The sequence below is a fragment of the Rutilus rutilus genome (assembly GCF_951802725.1).
Source record: "Rutilus rutilus genome assembly, chromosome: 3".
NCBI lineage: Eukaryota > Metazoa > Chordata > Actinopteri > Cypriniformes > Leuciscidae > Rutilus > Rutilus rutilus.
Window position 1 is genome coordinate 9,230,188 of NC_140211.1, and position 22,719 is coordinate 9,252,906.

General features: G+C 40.4%; 1 protein-coding gene across 7 annotated transcripts in view; it reads right to left on the minus strand.

Annotated features, from left to right (window-relative positions):
* The window catches only part of kdm6ba (lysine (K)-specific demethylase 6B, a), a 93,185-nt gene that overhangs the window by 54,739 nt on the left and 15,727 nt on the right, over positions 1–22,719 (minus strand). For 4 of the 7 annotated variants that reach the window (XM_084404095.1, XM_084404089.1, XM_084404086.1 and 1 more), the window contains one exon: positions 9,082–9,118. The gene's annotated coding sequence lies outside the window, so the exon portion shown is untranslated. Of the gene's footprint in view, positions 1–9,081; positions 9,119–16,888; positions 16,952–18,684; positions 18,702–19,725; positions 19,754–22,719 lie in introns of those variants that run through there. The other 3 variants (XM_084404092.1, XM_084404093.1, XM_084404090.1) reach the window with 3 other exon arrangements.

The following is a 22,719-nucleotide window of genomic DNA, read 5'->3' on the forward strand; positions in this document are numbered from 1 at the left end:
TGTTCAGCAATCAAGTAGAAACATACACACACACACACATACATAAAAAAAGCTGTCTCCTGATACAATGATGCTATTCCAAGCTATTTTTAGCTTTCTTTCATGAATTCCATTCCCATGATCCAATAAAGATTAAAGTTATTCTAAAAATCTTCCTGAGAGAGGAAGGGAGGGAGAGAGATATAATTCACAAGCCAAATAAAGCCACATATACTATCGTCCTCAGTGCCGTTGGCCTAAGCATTACATCATTTCCATTGTATTGATTTATTACTGGAGAAATGTGGGCCGCCAACGAGAAGTGAAATATTTGACTCTCGGCCAATAGACAAAAGAGAAGCGAGAGTGTGTAAATGTATGTCAGGGAATGCTGGCGTTATCAAAGTCCTTTGTAGAGTTACGTAAGGGGGAAAAAACCCATTTGATACACAAATGACAAATAACCTGCGTCAGCATGTCAGATGTCAGTTTGCAATGCTCTATCCTTAATTAACAACCTCTTTACAAGTAAATCATCTTTTTTAAATGCCATGTAAAAGCCTTAAAGAGATAGTTCACTCAAACTGAAAATTCTTTCATTAATTACTCACCCTCGTGTATTTCTGTCCCTCTGTTGACAGCTACGCAACTACCACTTTTTTTTTTAACCACAACTAATGTGTGAGTTGATGAATGTTTATATGTGAATAAAAGTCTAAATTCAATCTGTTCATCATATAAAGTGATCGAGTCTCTTCATAAAATTTGGACTAAACCGCTCAATTCATATGGATTAGTTTTACGATCTCTTTATGAACTTTTTGAAGTGTCAAAGTGGTAGTTGCACAGCTGTCAATGGAGGGACAGAAACCTCTCAGATTTCATCAAAAAGATCTTTATTTGTGTTTCGAAGATGAACGAAAGTCTTACGGGTTTGGAACGACATGAGGGTGAGTAATTAAAATAATTTAACCCTAAAATTAACCCTTTAAGTCTGAATTAAAATGTACTGATTTTTGTGAAGTCTGAGTGACTTTAACTAACCTAACTAACTTGAAAGTATAATAAAAATGTTTAACTTCCCAACAAACAAACATGACAAATTGCAGTTTCCCCTCCCTTCTTTCTCCTGTACTTTCATTTCTTGCAGAGAGATGCTAGAGAGGGAGCGGAGAGAGCAAGTGTTGACAGAGAGAAAGGAAACTGTGATAGGAGGAAAGGAAAGTGAGAATCACATTCTTCGGCTCACAGCACAAATCGTTTCCTCTTTTCTACATTTCCAACTTCTCATTCCTCTTCTTCATTTAAAATAAACAAGGAGATGCTGATTAATTGGCAATTAACATCTAATGAGCTACAGCTGTGTGCAATTACCAATCAGCACATTCCTAACAATGCATCCCACAATGCACCATTTCGGTCTTTTCACATAGCTTTAAATGAAGTCGACTTCCTTTCGTAAAACTGTCAATCAATTCATATGAACACAGTTAACCCATTAGAATCATTATGAGCTGATTAGTAACAACAGTACAGCCACTAATACACTTAGGGCCCTATGATTTCTGAGATTATGGATGAAGAAATCAAAAGCAGGGCTGTACAAGTAATCAATCACGATATGGTCTAGTGTTTGTGAATATTAAAGCACAAAAAGACTGCTACTGAAATCTGCATACAGCACAGTTTCTTCTACTAAACACATACTGAAGCACACAAAGGGCCCTATTTTAACAATCTAAGCGCATGGTCTAAAGCGCACTGCGCAAGTTCATTTAGAGCATGTCCGAATCCACTTTTGCTAGTTTAACGATGGGAAAATGGTTGGCGCGCCAGGCGCATGGTCTAAAAGGGTTGTCCCTATTCTCTTAATGAGTAATGGGTGTGTTTTGGGATTTACGTGCGTTAAACCAATCAGAGTCTCATCTCCCATTCCCTTTAAATGCTAGTTGCGCTCGCGCCATGGCAGATTCGCTATTTACATGACGGAATTTGATATTGGAAAGACCGAAGCCGTCTCCAGAGCGCAAACGGATCTGCTCGTGCGTGAGGTTAAAGTGCGCAAGCAGACCATCTACGGGACAAGCCGGATTCCACCATATCTTCATGTACACAATAATAATCTTTTACATTGTAATCCTTTTATTTTAAATATCTGGCATGTTTGTGTGCTGCTGTGTGTCCTTGTGTGTTTAATAAGCAGAGTGTACAAGTATTGTGGACCCGCCTATAGGCGCACATTACTAACGCGCTCATTAAATAACAAAAAAAAAAAATTGCGCCATTGACTTTAGATCAGGTTTCAGTTTGTCACTTGTCTACTTCAGTTCCTCAAAATAGCAACGCGCCAACAATGCGCCTGAACACACCTCGTTTTCAGACCAGCACGGCCATGTGCGCACAAATGGGCGCAAATGCATTTGCTATTTAAACAACGTGGCGCAGGACGTGAAAATGATAACTGCGTCGGGCTGAAACTAGCAAAAAACACTTGCGTCGCACCTGCCGCTGCTTTGCGCCGGGTGTAAGAGTGTTTTTGCAAAGTGTTTTCAGCGTCTGCCGTCACACTATATGAGGACATGAACACATGAACTTCATCTCCAGAGCTGCTCTGAGAGTCACTTCACCAGCACTTCACCATTTCATTTGATAAATGTAACTATCGTCATATCATATACAAACAGAAACTCAAAGGTCTTCATGACAACCCCTCAAAATAAAAGTTTGGTTTAACAAAAATATAATTATTATTTTAATAGTAATGTAGATAATATATTTTTGCCAATAAATACATTTTCTATCTTAGAATACAGATAAAAAATAAAAATAAAAGATTCCCCAAAATATTAAGCAGCACTTTTTTTGCCTTGGTGAGCCTAAGGTTTCTTTTTAAAAATGATTTTTTTTAAAACTTAACAACACCAAACTTTAGATATATAGATTTCAGTCAGAATAAAGCAATAATTTGCCTTCTTAAAATGTCATGTAAACACTTTAGTTTGACTGAAATCCTTCAAGTCAGATTTTGTCGGAACTAATACATCTGCATATAGAATCTCAGTATTATGTGCTTGCTCTGAAAGACAAAAGTTAACGCAATTATTACAATATTCAATAATACAAAAATAATAATTCCTTTGCAGAAAATTTAACCACCTATCTTATTCCAAACTAGGTGACTATATGTGAGCTCTACAAAAATCTGAAATGCCAGTATGTGTGTGAGAGACGGTCACGTGACTCTCACACTCCCTTTTTCATTAAAAACTGATACCTCAACCCATCTGTTCAAAATGAGGACTAGGGTGAGACAAACAGAGAGAGAGAGAGAGAGAGAGATGGTATGAGAAGGGTGTTATGAAGAAAACTATCACTTCCTCCTATCCATTCTTGCTTTTGTCTAATTTTCTCTCTCCATCAGAAATCGTTTCCTCTCAGGATATAAATGAGTATTTGTGTTGTCTGTCTGGCATCAGCATGAAATTATAGGTCCATTTCCACCTCCATCTGACTGTCAACCATCACAAGAGTGCATCAATAATCTATTAATGCGTGCCAGCAAAATGCACACAGACACAGAGTGACACACACATTCCTACTGTGAATGTGAGGTGAAGGTTAAGTGCTATTCAATGTGCTAGTTTGCCACAGTCAGCCAGCCCTGATGAACATACACACACCTTCAACACTGTTAGGATGTGAGCGCACCATTTACACATAACTACAAAAATACATCTGTTTACATCTGACATTAACATCTATGTCAGGTGGATCAGTTCACAAATGGCCAATTGAGACAGACCGCTGGCATGCATCTCCTGTGATCATTAGTGATCATATTTTATCGAGGAGATTGTCTCTGATTATGTACATAATTTACTTTGTCAGTTTGTCACAGCATGTTCAGTGATTTTTATTTAGATCAAATGATTACTTTCTTTGAAAGATGTTTAACTATCTCCAAATGTGGTGTGTGTGATCAAATCTCTTTTTAAACTACAGTTCAAAAAGTCAGACGGAAACTTGTATCTCCATATTTTGTCTTTTTTTCATTAATCATTACTATTGGCCACCCTTTACATCTGTCTGGGTTTTGCAAATATCCAACCATTGAACAGTATTAAAAAGAGCATGTCACTAAACATCGTAACTCTGTTGGATAATCAAACTGTCAGTCAAACCTCATAGCTCCGCCCACCTCTATGGTGAATGCGAGCGTCTCTGCTTGTTTGCAATGCAATGGTAAACAATGGTGGTTCTTTGAATAAGTACATTGCTTTCTTTACGCTCAAGAAACACTAAATAATGGCTAATGTTTTACGTATTTGAGCAGTGGAGAAAAGTGCCTTAGTCTGTATTTGTCGTCGAGTCATAGCCAATACTGTCTTAAATAGGCTGTGCGAAGCATTTCATCTTTAATAACATGAGATTTTGGCCAAATGACAGAAAAAATTGAGCGCACACATAGCTACAATACACTTTATAACATGTAAGTTGATGAAAACTTACTGCCTCAGATGCGGCCGTTCTAATGATGGACAAAACACAGATGTCCAAAAGTCTTTGAAATCCGCCGGTCAAAAACTCCATTTAATCTTGATTTTTGTCAAATTTGTGTCTGACCAAAGTCACAATATCAACTTTGACAACGCAATGTTTAATTATTTAAAAAATACAGTGTTTTTTCCATTTCCTGAAAAAAAAGCAGTGCTCTTGGAGAGCAAATCAGCATATAATGATTTCTGAAGGATCATGTGACACTGAGGACTGGGGTAATGATGCTGAAAATTCAGCTTTGATCACAGGAGTAATAATAAATTCATAATCACTAAAAAACCCTTACCAAACTCAATCTTTTGAACAATAGTGTACCTGTATTTACTGCTGTTCATTTATGAGTGGTAGTACCCAAGACTGATGTTCGTACCAGGTGTAAAAGGGTTAAAGTAAACTCTTCGGCTCTTTAGATTGAATCTGCTGAATACAGTTTATTTGTAACACTGAAAAACAGGAGCCAAAGTGCTTCCTGTTTAGACTAGAGGGAGTAAAAAAGGGGGCGGGGCTGGCATCATGTTATTATGACATCATAGTACGAAAAATCCCAAGATTATAGTATTAAAACAATGCAGAGAAGAACCAAATCTGCTATTTCTTAAGTCAAAACTCAAAGTCAACTAACTTCTGTTCATACCAGAAACAGATGGATAGAACAGAAAAACAGAGAGCCACGTGAGTTTTGTTGGGTTTGCAGTTTAGCCCCGGACATGTTTAGAGGGAGAATAGGAATTTGGAATTTGCCTGCTCTGTTTTCCAACCCCCCTCCGCCTGGAGCTTGAAGAATGTGCCTCCACACAGCTGGCCAAACACACACTCGCACACGGCGAAAAAGAATCACATGCATGGAAATATACCTTATACACTCTAAAAAATAAATAAATGCTGGGTTGTTTTAACCCAATTTTGGGTCAAATATGGACAAACCCAAACGTTGGGTTAAAAATGTAATTTAAAAATGTAACCCAATGGCTGGGATTGTCCATATTTGACCCAAAGGTGGGTTGAATCAACCCAGCAGTTTATCAAAACACATTCTGGGAGACGACTTTGCATGCACACCTAAGTATGCGCTACGGTTGCACACAGAAACGCATACATGCATTAACAAGTGTTGCAAAGGAAAACTTTTGCTATGTGGAAAATATGAAGAAGAAAAAAATCACCTCATTTGCACATTGGAGAGCAAAACAGGCTGATTTGGGAATATCCCTCTTTTGGCTTGCAGGGAGTTAGTAGCGTGCATTTCATGACAGGGTGGAGCGATCCACAGCGGGATGGGGTGGGGGGTTATCCAGCAGGAGGTGCAGGAGGAGGTGAGCGGGTTTAAGGGATATTTTTAGTAATGCTGGTAACACAGGCATGAACACAAACTGTAAGCAGCAAGAGGAATCATATAGCTTGTATACACACACTCTAACATGATCACATTCACTGTCTAGTTCACGTGGCGTGTAACATAAATAAACAGGCTGAGGAATAAACATCAGCAGGAACTTCAGCAGACCAGCAGAAGCCATGACGACAACTCACCGATCCACACACGTTTTGCACAAGGCATTTACACACCTACTTAACCAGATGTGAAAACACAAATGCATGCACAAGCACACAGCATGTAGGGAAACGTCAAACCAGACTTTCACACAGTTTAACCCAGGGGTCTCAAACTCGAGTTACCTGCGGGCCACTGGCCATGTGGAGTTCTCCATTAGGGACCAGTTAAATAATTATATTTATATTATCACATATATTACACTACTGTTTGACAATCCTGAGAATTACAGGATTACAGTAAAAGTCCAACCAAAGAAAATAAATGAATTTGCGGGTTGGGCTGGTAGTTTGAGACCCCTGGTTAAACACCCACCTAATGATCATGTTAAGACTCAAGCTTGATTTCAAACGTCACTGTAGTCCAAAATGTGCAAATTATAATGCAATGCATGTATGCATATGTTTAAAGCTAGCAACCTGAATAATAACGCAACCGAAACAGGGTGGAAATGAATATTGCCATTAGTAAATGCACAAACCAGATCTAAGATAAATGTGCAGTCTCAACTGAATAAATCATCTGTGAGTGTGTTCATCTTTATACGACACTGCTCAGATCAGATAAAAAGAGCAAGCGTTCAAGCACATATGTGCTTCCGTCCCCACGGATCCTTGTTTTGCTATGGCAAAGATCAGAGACGCAGATTTATTCTGACCTCAGAGACGGAAAAACAGGAAGAGAGAAAAAAAAAAAAGTCCTTTAAAAATCTGCTCCATATTTCCACCACATCTTGACCAACCGGGATGCCGAACATCAAAGAGAGTGTGTGTGTGTGTGTGTGTGTGTGTGGTTGAGCTCGGGCTCGTGCACCCGGATGCGTGTTTACTCAGCAAACACTTCAGTTCAGTTGCTAGGACACCTGTTCAGGACACATGCTGAAGCATGACAGGGCAGGATGAACTTTGACCTTTATGAAGGTGACCTTTTCGACCCTGCAGTAGCATGGCTTTTTTATGTGGTCAACTCTCCCATCTGATCTTTCACCTTTACCCTCTGGCCCTGCTGAGCCACAGCTTGCAGAGTTAGATGAAAAGTGTGTGTAGGATGGAGAATGTGTGTGTGTGTGTGTGTGAGAGTTATGAGAATGTAAAAGGTGTAAATACTTAAAGTTCACATGCAAACAGGTGTGAGTGTGTTCTTTAAATACACAATAAAATAAACACACGTCGAGTTTTCATGTTTTATGGGGACGTTCTACATACAAAATGATTTTTACACTGTATATATTGATCCCCTAAGCCTAAACAACTCTCACAGAAAACATTCTGCATTTTTTACATTTTCAGAAAATATCAAATGTATTATTATTATTATTATTATTTTTACAAATGAGGACACCCCTAAAGGAGGTTTTGGGAGATTTTGTCAGCTTTTCTGGGTACAAATTTGTCTCTAAAATATGGTAAAGTAGTACACAAACACAGACACACACATAAACATGCAAAAAAAATATGCAATTAATATGCTTTCACATTTAACAATTTGTCATGAGTACCTCTCCCTGTCTTTCCACTATGTGTACGTGACAATTAATAGACTTTGACAGATCTACACACACATTTATTGCTTGTACAGTATGTGTGTGTGACCTTGGCCCTGTTTACACCTGGTATTAACATCCGTCTTATGTAATCCGGTCACAAGTGGTAAACGGAGACACATTGCTGTTTATCTCTTACTACTAACATGCTTCCACAATGTGACCAATGGTCAAGGTATTCACACAGGACGGTCTCTGATTTCATGACTATATACGGTAATCTACTGTATCAGATGATGTTAATGCATGTCAATGTTTTGAACCCTTTTTACACCTATGCTTAGTTAGCACTGAATTGTGATCAGCTCACTCTATAAGAATACCAGCTTTAAACAGAGGATTTCAGTAGGTTGGTTAATAAACATTACAATAATAAATAACGGCATGTTTTGCTCTATGACAGGTCCATGACACGGTAAACACACTGTTTAGTGTTCAGTCTTGCTCCTGAAAACAAGGCCTGAATGTGAGCCCAGAAATCCCACAGATCTAATAAACTGCTGTCGGATCTGATCTACAGACTCTATTAAGTGCTCACTATTAGCTGAGTCAGCTACACACACACACAGAGAGAGAGAGAGAGAGAGAGAGAGCGAGAGAGAGAGAGAGAGAGGTGAACAGGCACGTGCATCTGGATTCTCTTAGCTCACATACAAAAGAGTTAGTATGTGAAATGCTCTGAATGTGCAATCTGTGTGTGTGTGTTGGGATGTTCAGTCAGTGCTTTGATAGTTGCTGGAAGTTTGGAAAGGAAAGGCAACAAGTCCAAAGAGAATGAGGGACAGGGAAAGAGAGAGAGGAAGGGAAAAAAAGGGTCAAATACACAAACACAAAGCACATGCAGCTGGTCTGTGTTTGCCTCGGCACGTGAGTCTCGCTGACTTTCCTTACGGATTCAGGGAGTTTTTGTGTGCGCGGATGCATATTTATGGCTACTGTTTACAAACGTGTGTTCAACTCCCTCGCTTCTGTCTTCGCTGCACACACACAGGACCATAGAAAAAGAGTGAGTCACCTTTTGGGTTCAAAGGCCTGCCAAAAGTGTAAAAATAGAGCGGAAGAGAGACACAACCACAAAAACACTGACCAGAGACTGAGTCACTTCAGGCCACATCCATCAAACTACTGAAAAACACTGTGGTGTCTGTCTCAGCACACTTATTAGACAGAGACGTATGTGTCCCTCCCACTGTGGGCATCTTTGGCTGAGGGGGCGTCGGCCTGTCTAATCTCCACCCCTGTCCCGTCCCGTTCCTGTCTGACTCCAGCGAGAGAGTGTGTGAGAGACACACAGGCTCTGAAGGTTTGGATGTTTCTCTTTCTTTGGCTTTTACCGTAACCTTCAAATTCCCTTCGTGTGATTTGATTTCAGTCACTCAAACAGTGTACAAACAAACCCTACTGAAACAGATAGTTCATCCAAAAATGAAATTGAATGAAATTTACTCACCCTTATGTCGTTCCAAACCCGAATGTTTCTCTTTCTTCTGTGGAACACAAAAAGGGAAAACTTTATGAATATCCAGTAGGACGGAGTCATTTCAATTGCATTACATCATGACTCACTTTAACACTTAATAAAGTCCATGCAGCATTTTCACACAAAGATTTCACGTGTTTCAGATGTTCCGCAAAAAGATCCAGGATTCAAGAGTGAATCTAACAAATAAAAAGATGATGATTACATTTACATCTACGCATTTGGCAGATGCTTTTATCCAAAGTGACTGACATTGCATTCAAGGTATACGTTTTAACAGTTCATGCATTCAAACCCACGACCTTGGCAGCGCCATGATCTATAGAAATGCCACTTGCTAAAAGTAAAGAAGTATACTGTAGAGTATAATGTAGTGAATGGTGCAGGTGTGATTAGTCACATGCACTTCATGATCAAAATGCTCGTCTCGTCAAGGCATTAAAACAGCTGGTTTGCCTTGAATGAGGAATAAAGAGAGAAAACGACTCACTGTTCTCAACATATTCATCAATTAACTTGAATTATTCCTTAAAAACATAATGCTAGATTAAATCTATGGCAAAACTTAAACTATATTAATTTAAATACTTCAAAGTAAGATTAGAGCTGGGTTAAAAATACTGATTTCTCGATTTTAATCGATTCTCATTTTGATGAACCGATATCGATTCGTAAATCCCAAGAATCTGTAAGCCATTTTCAGGTGATGAATGAACGGATCATTGTAGCGCCCCAATAAGCTCTGTGCTTTGTTACTTTTGTTATGAAACAAAGTCTCAGTCTTTAATTTAAACAATAAATACCACTTTGGCGCTCTTTAATGTGGCGAGTGGCGTGACAGATCGCTGTAGCCTCGCAGTTCAAGTGAAGCGACAGGTGAACGGATCAGCTCTTCCGCTTTACTACTAGTTATAGCATGAAATAAACATGAATGAACATCTCAATGAGTTGAAAGATACAGTACAACTTAATCTGTATCATGTCTCTCATGCAATCTGTGTTTCAACCACAGAGAGACGGCAATAAAACAGCTTGTAAACAATGTCACGCGATGCTGCATTTACCTCAGAGAAGCCATTCAATGACCATAAACTCGACAGTCAGCTAGAAAAATAACTCTAGAGAGGAGCATTTTGCTAAAGATATGCTCTATATTGCATATTCACTGCACATTTTTACTGTTCTACAATATTTAATGCAAGTTTGACTAAATCCATCATGTTTTATGACAGCCACTATTTAAATGCTTATATTTCAAAACAAGTGGAAACATGATTATGTCATTAAAAAAGTTATTATTATAAAAACATAATTTTAATGTACGTAGCCTATACAAATTAACCTCTAATATTATAGTAATGTACCAACTGGCGTTCCCTCTATAGTTTACAGCATAAGCTGAGAATATTTTCCATGTACTCTATCGAATCGAAATTGCATCGAACTGCAAGCTTGAGAATAGAAATCAAATCGAATTGTAAAATTTGTGTCAATATCAAGCCCTAAGCAAGATACCAGTGTTTATTTGATTTGACATAAAGGAATGTGTTTAAAAACATATTCGTTTTTGCTGCAGTAAAACAGATATTGTGAAATTTGCATAAACTACTGAAATGTTGGTATTGTGAAACCAACAACCCTATTCCTTTTTTTGGGGCAAAACTACTGTAATGTACGGCTTACTGCTTTATTTCAAAACACGTTCATAAAAGTTCATACACGCAGATAAAGCATGAGTGTTTTCTAGATACATGTTGAGTGAGGGAGGAGGGATGACTGCAGGAATCTGTGTGTGTGTGTGTGTAGTTATGTGGTGATGTGTTGAGTGCGGATGGGGGGTTTCACTGCCGTGGGGGAAGGGAGAACGTCTGGACGCAGAGGTCATGAGGGTTCAGGGTGTCTTAAAGTTTTAGTACGCAGACAGACACACACACACACACAAACTTCACCCTCACTCAGACGTGTAAGGTCATGTTACTGCCCTGATTTCGCTATGCATGTAAACACCTTTACCACAGTTCTGCTTGCTTATTCAGTGTGACGACTAAGAACATAAATGAGGTTTTCTTTCATTGTCAGGTTTTTATAATGAGCTGATTTTTGACGGCTAAGAGAATTTTGTTGTGCGTGTAAACACTGATATTACAGTAACAGCGATACTGATGACAGAAAGAGTCTAAATTTACACTACCATTCAAACGTTTGGGGTCGTAAGATATTTCAATGTTTTTTTTTAAATAAGTCTGTCCTGCTCATCAATGATGCATACTATTCTGAAATATTATTACAAAAAAACAAAAATATTTGTAAAAGTATTTTTACTTCCTGTATGGCAAAGCTGAATTTTCAGCACCATTACTCCAGTCTTCAGTGTCACATGATCCTTCAGAAATCATTCTAATATGATGATTTGCTGTTCAAGTAACTTGAAAGCTGCTTATGGAAACCATGATACATTTTTTGATGAATATAAAGTTTGTTTATATAAAGAACAGCCTTTATTTGAAATAGATCTTTTGTAACATAATGAATGTTGTTACAGTCCCTAAATTCACTGCGTTCATGCTGAATAAATATATATATATTTTTTTAAATAAATCTCCTCAGACTTTTGAACAGTGCTGTAAATAGTAAAAAAAAAAAGTGAATGTAAAACTGCTGAAATGTTTCAAATAGTTCGGCACAGAAGCGTATATACATATAAACACAGAAGAAGTTTAAGGAGCATTTCTTGTGACGAGTCTCGATAAAAATGTCTTTTTGTATAGATGCGTATACATGTGTGTTTCTGTGGTTTGGACTCATTATAGGTAATGATCCATCTGAGTGAGAAGAACCTAATTGAAACACTATGGAAGACCACACATGACCAGAACCACCCTGAGCTCCCAGACACTCTCTCTCTCTCTCTCTCTCTCTCTCGCTGTAGGTGGTGCACGGGGCGGTACTGGGGCTTAGATGCTGGTACCGCTCAGACGGGCATACAGTGAGGGCAAAGAATTCATTAACCAAAATACTTAGGAGTTTAATGTGAGGCCACACACAGCGCGAGACACACACACACTGCCACACAGCTGCAGTTGGAGCGAAACCGAGCGCGTGCGGAGGGTTGTGCGAGCCGGAGATAGAGCAGGCCATCAAAGTGAAATGATATCAGAGTGAGAGCGAGCGTTTGGGGGTTAAGAGAGCTGGATGGAGACCAGCTTTGTCCTTTCAGACCACGAGGGACTCTGACACAGGCAGAGCAGGCAGCAGATCTGGCCCAAGGCCAGGCCACACGCAGGGGCCGTGCGCGCAGGAAAACCCCCGGCTAAATCGGGGATCACCAGGCCACGCTAGGCAGACACGCTTGTGCCCTGCAGCACTGCCACAATACAATAGCATGCGGATCGACTGGGTAATAGAGTTAAGAAAATGTATCTTGATATTTTTCAGCCATTGATGATATTCAATATCTTCTTGAACATTCTTGATATTTATGTATTTTCTTAGCTTTCAGTATGAATATGTTAGCCTCAAGGTTATGAATAAGCTGGTGTGCTCCAAAACAATAACAAAATTCGCATTTAGAAGATATAAGCATTCAAAACGTTCAGTCTCTCACTCCCGCTAAAATGGATCACGGATTTTTATGACATCCCTGTCGCCGATCCATCGTGCAGTGTGAACACAGCAGCAGCTGAATGCTGCCCTAGATAGTCGTGCAGTGTGACAAGAACAGTGACCCGACTACTTTGAAAATCGTGCAGTGTGAACTCGGCATAAGCAGAACAGCCAATCAGAGTTCTCTCTCTCCGACGCCGATTCTAGATGCTGAATCGGCCCAAAAAAACCTCGATGGCCGTTCGTCGGCTTGGTGTGTCTCGGGCTTTAGATTTCAGAAGGGTACTCGTAAGCGCACCCTTTGCAGTCAATATGTGTCCTCGATGCACCCTTTTGACGAGCCCACACTAAAGCGAGCTCCACAGCAGACTTCTACCCGACAGACAAAACGGTGTAACGCCACAAAAGTGTGCACTCGGAACAAGATTGCGAGGGCTTAGGGTTCCATTTGGAACAGGACCTGTGTGACCTCATGGCTGTGGACATGCAGAGATCACATGACCAGGGGAATACTACTCTTTTTTTTTTTTTTTTTGTGCAAAACTATCATAAATAAATCATGAATATTCAATGTATCACCCAGCCCTACTATGAACACTTCACATAAACACAAACAGAGAAACAACACACACTCGCACAGACCTCTCGCTATTAACGAATCCTGAAGACAACTGCTCACTGTCCAAGCCCAAGCTGAAGTGGCCTTCTGATTGTAACTGTGCTCTCCAATGAAAAGCGCTGTGGGGGTGCATGGTACAGTCAGAGATAATAAAACCACGGCACTGAATGATTATCACATGCACCATGACATTTACATGGTGCTCCAAAACATTTCAAAGAATACATTTACGCATTTGGCAGACGCTACACATTCCCTGGGAATCCAACCCATGACCTTTCTAGCACCATGCTCTATCAGTTAAGATATAGGAACAATTACCATAGCATATGTAAAAAAAATAACATACAATTGCTTTGGTAAATGTCCAAAACACATGGTATCACTAACTTATACTTTTTCATTAATGAAGAGTTATTACCTAGAAAGGGCAGATAAATGGAACAAAAAAAAAAATCCGAACTTGCTTGACACGTGAGAACGGACCTTTTTGGTTCTTTCACGGCAAGCAAACATACTTGAGCTTCCGTTTACCACAACTGATGTGTGAGTTGCTGAATGTTTATATGTAAATAAAAAGCCTAAATTCAATTTGTTCATCATATATATGATCGTGTCTCTTTAGAAGATTTGGACTGAACTTCTCAACTCATATGGATTAGTTTTACGATCTCTTTATGAACTTTTTATAGTTTCAAAGTGTTAGTTGCGTAGCTGTCAACGGAGGGACAGAAACCGCTCGGATTTCATCAAAAAGATCTTCAATTGTGTTCCGAAGATGAACTTATTATGTCCTATGAATTATGTCCTAATTTGTAAGTCGCTTTGGATAAAAGCGTCTGCTACATGACTAAATGTAAACTTGTTTCATTTTTGAGTGAACTATCCCTTTAAGCCAAGATGCTCTAGCAAAAGTGGGAAAAAGCCCAAAATACTACTTAGAATGCAATAAATAAAATGGACAGTGTGTCATTTTTGACCAATAAGCGGAAGTCAAATGCTTAAAACTATAAGTGGAGAGATTCAGTTCAGTGCCTGAAGACAGATTCCTTGATTTCAATTGAAACACTGTTTGTCTGCCTGTCCCACCATTTCTGTCTTTTCTTCTCTCTCTCTCGCTCTCTCCACCACAGTATCTTTGTGCCGGAGGGTATAACAGCCAGTAGCCATTTTTTTCCTTTGACAGAAACCGCCCATATTTCCATAGGCACCATTTTCATGATGGCAGTGCCAATAGTGTCCATGTACTGTTGCTGGGAATTACATCATTGCATTGCATGTTACTGCTCTGGGTTTTTAGGACAAATGAGTGTTTATGAGTCTGTGCGTGCGTGTGTGTGCAAGGATTAATGCTTTGTGCCTGGGCAAGTGACCTCTGTATTGAATAGACAAACCAAAGAGATCAAGTTACCCCATTTCCCCCCTTTTCTCCTGCTCTGTCTCTCCGTCTCTGTCGGGTGTAGAGTTTCTCCAGGCTCCAGACAGAGGCACTAATAGGGCCTTTACCCCCAGACACCAACAACACAGGGGACAGAGAGAGAGACAGACGGGGAGAGCGAGAGCGAGACGGTGGGGCGTGTGCGTGAGATGGAAGGAAAGTGTGTAATTGATGGCACACCTGCATGCTATCAGTAAAAATGAGAGCCATGAGTGCGTGTTAAAAGAAGGGAAACAAGAGATGGAGACGTGTGTGTGTGTGTGCTTTGTGCAGTGTATTCAGCAATTTGAACTCAAAAGTGCACGTGAAATGTGCAGTTGCATGGGCAGCATGCTTTTTATCATGTTCCCTACAGCCTACAAGAATAAGTTTGCGACTGCAGATGCAAACTAACACTGATTCCACTTCCTGACAAACATTTCACTCTCTCCTACAACTGCCTTTTCAAGATGCTCTATACCTCATGGGGCGTCCCCTCATCCGTACCCCCAAATCCCTCATGACCCCTTAAGAGTCTCTGACAAAGCAAACTCCTCCCACGTGACCCCTGTTGCCCTGTGTGCAGTTAATGAAGGTATTTTTAATGACATCACGATGGTAAGAAGCTAAACTAACAACTCAAACGACAATAGAGCTGTGTCTGAAATCGCATACTTACCTACTATATAGTGTATGTGAAAAACAGTACACTAACAGAGTAGTATGTCTGTCGAAAAAGTATGTCTAAAAACAGTATGAGAAAAGTACCCGCATGACCTACTACTTCTGGCGAGATTCTGAAGAGCGCATTCGCTGACACTTCTTTACTATCCCATGAGGCCACGGGAGAGGATAAGTGGCAACTGATGCTGGTAGGTCACGTGACAGTAACAATACGGTTGATGTAGTGCGTCCAAATTTCTCTCATACTACCCACATTCATACTATATACAACATACTTTAGTAAGTTCAAATTCAAATGTAGTAACAAATTAACAACCAGGCTCTCTATCGACATCTGTGGTTGAAACATAAAATTGTGACCATGCTCTGGCACTGAAGTAAATCACATATCTGCCACTATAGTAGCCAAACGTTTGTTTCCTCAGTTACATAAATATGCAAGGACGAATAGCAGAAGCCTAAAATCAATCAGCTCTGAATATAAATCATTACTGTAGACTTAAAATGATAGTTCTGCGTAGTTGTGCAGCATTGAGCCAATCACAAACACATCTGTTGATTTTCCCAATCTGAGCTTAAGTTAGCACTGAAGAAACTGCACGCTCACAAATACTCTCATTATAACAAACAGTTATGTAAATAAGAGATTCGTTGTGCAGTCAGCTTCATTGATTATAATGTAACCGTGTACGATTTTTGTTGGATAGCATTTACACTAGTATTTTCATGATTGGATAGCTTTCTGATGAGTAAAGAATGCCCTAAGAAATTGCCAATATAAATGAACCCAGCTAGAACCATCCAAACACACACAGCAAATGTAAACACCACAATGGGTAGAAAGAGAAAAGTGTCTGATTGTATAATTCTAGGGTTTCTACTTCTATATGCGTCTCTATATCTGCTGGCCAAACACACCGTGCACATTTGCGCACAAAAACACACAGGCGAAACACCCACACACACAGACGAAATGCAGAGAGAAGGGGCTCCACACGAGAAGGTGGGAAAGGTTAACACATTCCTAGATAAAAACAGTTACAAAAGACTCGAACAGGTTCCAGGCAGAGTGTGTGTGTGTGTGTGAGAGATTAATGGTTACAGTATTCCAGGTAAGTGTGTGGGAGTGTATGAGACCTCTATAAGGGTCAGCAGCTACAGCATAATATCACAAACGAAACAGACACACACACACACACACACACAGAGATACTTCTGTGTTTACATGTGAGAGTGAAGTAATCTGGTGACAGTTTGAAAGGAAGGAAAAGAAAGTGCTTTCATGATGCACATTGTATATTTTACCCACTGAGTGTCTCTCGCTCTTTAAACCACACACACAATCCTCTTCTACCTCCGCTGGGACTAGCAGACAGACGCAGTACGCTGACACTAAACCACACACACACACACACACACATAAAAACTCGTATAAATATACTCCACTCACTCACCTGGAAACAGCTGGCAGGTGTTCCAACACCAAAAAACACACACACGCACGCACGCACACAGTCGCGCACACACACACACACACACACGCACGCGCAGAGTCTCTCTCTCTCTCACACACACACACACACGCACAGTCTCTCACACACAAACACACATGCACACGCATGCGCACAGTCTCTCACTAACACACACACACACACACACACACACACACACACACACACACACACACACACACACACACACAGTCTCACACACACGCACAGTCTTTCACACACAGAAGTGCACGCGCACAGTCTCTCTCACACACACACACAAAACCAAAGGAACCAAAACATCTTTTTAAAATCCGTAATCCATCCCATTTGTGAGGAAATATCTCCTATAAAGCAACGAGATTTAAAGGGGTCATATAATGCCATTTTTGTACAAGCTAATATGATTCTTTAGGGTCTAAATTAAAAGTTTGTAATGATACTTTAATTAAAAATTCTCATTAGTATTGTAAGAAAACACTCATTTTACCTGGTCAAAAACAGCTCTGTTTTCAGCACGCTGTTTAAGTACATGTGTCTTTAAATGATAATGAGCTTTGCTCACCCCGCCCCTCTGTTCTGTGTGTGTGTGTGTGTGTGTGTGTGTGTGTGTGTGTGCGTGTGTAACCTGCGTTTATAACACAATAACCATAACGCGTTGTTCATTATAAACGTGGGATTATGAATTATATTGAGAACGTCGTACATAGAAAACATGCCGTAATGTACCCTGAGTGTAAACCTTAGCCGCATTCATCGTGAAGCATGCTAGCGATTTGCAAAGATTAATATAAAGATTAATATAAAGGTTAATAAAACGTTACACTGACTTCAGTTCTTCTGGAGGTGCAGCAGGAACATGAATAGTTGGTACCGATCCTTTTTTCAGGAGCAGCTTCTTAGCAAAACCAGCTTTATACTGACCCTCGTTTGTAAAGCAGTCTGGTGTGTGAAATGATTTGCGCAAACATGAAAGCATTGACGTTGATCGTGGGGAATATTCCCTTCGAAAACAAACTGAGCCACTGCGTCTTCAGCGGTTCGGATTTAGGAACATCAAAATGACTGCTGTGTTCCTTATTACACCCGAGAACAGAACACCACAATCGCTTAGACGCCATTCTGCTCATAGACAGTGCTCCAGGCAGCGTATCAATGACCGCGCGGACTATGATTGACAGCTCGCTCACGAGCGAGGGCGGGTCTGTGTTGAAACGCTGCTGTCAATCAACAATCGTGGGAGGGATTTGACGTCACAAAATCGAATTTTAATACAAAATAATTTAAATCTCGGTGCATCCATGATATTTGTTTAGTCCTGTAGAACTTTAGGAAAAACATAAAAGAAAGTTGACAACCTTTGATCTGTATATTCAATCTGTACATTCAAACTTGCCATATCGTGATCATTTACGAATCACATGACATGAGGGTGAGTAAATGAAGGCAGAATGAGTGAACTAACCTCACCCAATGAAAACACCAACAACAACTAAATCTACTGAGCAATGAAAGAGCAACCTCCGAGCAATAACATTTTCCACTGGGATTAGACCCACAACTGAAAGTGTTGTGGCTGTTATAGAGCTGCAGTCTGTGTGTCACATATCACTGATGGAACAGCAGCAGAGAGACAAATACAACAATTCTGAACTCAAGGAGTCGGATGAACACGAGAGAGAGAGAGAGAGAGAGAGAGAGAGAGAGAGAGAGAGAGAGAGAGAGAGAGAGAGAGAGAGAGAGAGTCCTCTACAACTAACCTGGAAGAATATCTGCCTTTCACACACACTGATGCAGAATGTGTCATACAAACGGGAAAGATGGAGACAGAACATTCTCTCCAGCTACTGTTGAACAAAGAGACAGACAAAGAGAGGCAGAATGAATCTCAGACAGTTTTATGGGGAAAAAATGAGTTGGGGGTGGTGGTGGTGGGGGGGGGAATCAGTCACCTGAGAAAAGAAGGGAATGTGAGAGCAGACAGATGAAAGAAACGTTACACACGTAGCCTGTCTTCTGTAATTCACAAGCCTCCAGTCAATCTGCTGTCGTCTGCAGGGACCCCGTCCTTCAATCACACACACACACACACACACACACACACACACACACACACACACACACACACACACACACACACACACACACACACACTTCTCCATTCCATCTTTTCCCCTTTCCGGCTTTAAACACTCATTTTTCACTCCTTTCATCTCTCTCTCGCTCTGTGAGACGTAATAAGGTGAGAAAAGAAGTCAGATAATGTCCTGCCACAGCCGTCAGTGCACCGGCACTCACAGAGAAACACACTGAGATCACATTACACTCTGTCACTGTTCTGGAGTTTGAAACAATGACACAATGAATTAAATAAAGTCCAGCATGAGCTCCAGAAAAACAACTGGTTTTGTACTATCCATCCATCCATCCATCTGTCTGTCTCTCCGTCCGTCTATCATCTATCTGTCTGTCTATCCATCCATCCATCCATTTATCTATCTACCTATCTATCTATCTGTCTATCCATCCATCCATTTATCTATCTATCTATCCATCCATCCGTCTATCCATCCATCCACCTTTCTATCTATCCATCCATCCGGTTTGTATGTCAGAGTACTACTCCTGAGTGCTGTCAATGAATGACAACTGCACATACTGTCTGTCAATCAAACTTAAAGTGAGAATTGAAAGTATTTATTCTCTTAAACTGTCACTTCATCCACATGCACTGACACACACACACACACACACCTGCACATCCTTCACTTGCACAATTGATAATTGCCATCCTATCTCACCTGTGGACCTCGTCTCTCTCTACTCTTCCTGTCGCATTCTCTCCGTCTCTCTCCTGCCATCTCATTTTTCTTTCCAGAGCAGAGAGTGAGTCTGGGAGGAGGAGCAGCGAGAGAGAGAGAGAGAGAGAGAGAGAGAGAGAGAGAGAGAGAGAGAGAGGGGATGTTCTTCCGGTGGAGAACCATTGAGGAATGGAGAAACCGAATACCGACAGATGAAGACGTGAGATTGTTTTACAGATCTCCTGATGACAATGATGAAGTGTGCTCTAAATGTTAGTAGAGACTCAAGTCTGAATGTGATTGACCAACTTTGACCAAAGCAAGCGATATTTCACAGCACTGGATATTTTTATCCTAGGATGTCTGTGCATGAGGGTTTTTTATGTGGGTTTCCACACACATTATATATGACATTTTATGAAAGGTTTTATGAAAGAAATTCAATGTTTTTTACAAATAAATGTCAAGCAATAAGAGATCACAACCACACAGTTGCTTTAAGTCAAGTCCACTTGTCAGTCATCTTAGTAACAAGCTGTTTCTTAGTACAGGCATATGTGCTCCTATTTACCTCAATGGAGAAAAATCCTAAGATTGTATTCAATTCAACCCCCGACAACAATGGTCTCATAAATGTTGCTGTGTTTTTCAGTTAATGTGCATGCACATTCTCTATAAAAAAATGTGTTTGGTTCTATTAGCCGAAAGGTGGGATTTCTATTTCTAAAGCTGCTGTATTGAGTGTTACAATTTGTGCCATTTTGTTTTTAAAGATGTATCCGATTTCATTAAGATGTATCCTCTGCAAAGTCCAGGAGCTCTGTGTGTGTGCTTGAGAAAAGTGCTGAGCTGTGTTGTAACCTGATCTGCAACAGTGTTACAGAAGAACTCACTGACCCACAGTACAGTAATGCATACATTCAGTCCATAACCTCCACAATCTGCCTGCAGCACTTCATGCAACTAACCATAGGAACCAGAATAATGATCGATCTCCCTCAGACTCAGTAGGTGTTCACGCTGCTTATAATAACTAGAAAACAAGAAAAAGAGGAGGGCACACTCAGTATTAAGATACATGTATTAGAGCTGGGCTTGTGCCAGGAGAGAGAGAGAGAGAGAGAGAGAGAGAGAGAGAGAGAGAGAGAGAGAGAGAGAGAGAGAGAGAGATGGAGGGAGTGATGTGATGTTGGGTGGAGTTGAGTGCTTTGATCTAATCTACAGTCTCTCATCAACACACTCTCCACTTCAAGCTTTAACACTCCTAGTGTTATTGTTTTCAGATGGATCAGAAGACTATGGTAATGTGTGTGTGTATTTATGTAGTGCAATAGACAAACTGGAATCTTACATTGGCAGAAATTGATTCCAATGATGAAGCTCCCATTAGAGAGAGCGGCTAGCGTAGCTAAAGAACTATTAGCAAAGGCTTCTTGGGAAAATGTGAGCAATTAGAAACACTATGATGGTACAGTTTTCCAGTTGCTGTGGTCTGATCTATCTAATATAGTTTTAGTTCAGCTGAGGAGTGTTATAATACTGTATAATGTCAGAGACATAGCCTTCTGGACAGTGGTCCAAAATTGCTTTGGGAAACCCAAGTTTCAAGTTCACAGCTTTCCTGATGTTCCTCCTTTCTCCTGTCCTACTGTTTTCTGTCCAATAAAGGCAAAAAGACCAAAAAACAATCTTATCCATTAGGGTCCCATTTGGGACTTTGATCATTGTGACCAGCCCAACACAGCAACACTGTCCTAACCAATCTTCTTCACAGGAGTGTTCGGGAAACGATTAATATTGCAAATCTGTTAGGTGACACTAGAGGTGCAGAAACTCATCTTTAAATGAAAATGAAAACAATTAAAAAATAAAGACACATACATTTGTACTACCATAGCACTCAAAACATGTCTCCGTTATATTGTCATTTCCCGCTCGTCCGGCACTTTGCAACAACACGGCATTGATTCTGCAGCGACTTTCAGCATGTTTCCTATAACAACGTTTTAAATGTGCGTGAGAAAGTCACATAAACCACGTGAAATCCGATCAGAGCGGTCAGACTGAAACAGATTTCCAGAAATGCGGATTTGAATCGGATTTCAAACTACATATGAACGGAGATCGAAACAGATTTTAAAAAATTGCATTTCATGTGATTTCTGGCGGATTTCAATCGGATTTGGACTGACAGTCTGAACGTAGCCTAAGTGCCATGTGCTCTCCTGTCTATTATCTTAACCCAACCCTTCTTGTTTTCAGATTATTGGTTTATTTGCCCCACCTGTCCTTCCCTGTTACCTGCGTGTCTAGCCCTGCTACGCCTTGTCCTGCCTTGCCTGCTCGGTCCTGATGCCATTGGGTTAGGGACTCACTGCACTAAATATACAGAATATTGGACGCAATCAAAAGTTCACATCTGGAGAAGTCTTCAAATGAAAAGAATGGTAAGTAAAGAGTAATTATGTCGGTACTGACCTTACAATCAGGTCAATCATTGGGGTTAAGAGTATTTTTTATTTAAGAACAATGTAGGTCAAAAGGAAGTCCCCTTTTGGATAGCTAAGTACATATATGTGTGCTTGTGTTTTGGAGGGTGGAGGGAGGAGGGAGGAGGGAGGGGGGGGGGGGCACTGGTTTGGGGTTAAGAGCATAAAGGGGGTGGCTGAGGGGAACTTTGTCTACGTGATACTCTGTGCATAGCTCTGTGATTGTGCATACACACACACACACACACACACACACACACACACACACACACACACACACACACACACACACACAGAGTATGGCTATATCATTATATATCCCAACGAAAACCAAAACAAAAGCATGCACGTTTACAGAGACACACACAAATACCTAGCTAAAACAATTCTGCACATCACACACGCACACACACACACACACACACACACTTATACGCAGCATCAGAGCTCCACACACCAAAGAGCAACATTAAATATTTAGTGAATTTTTTAACATGTGCTCCCC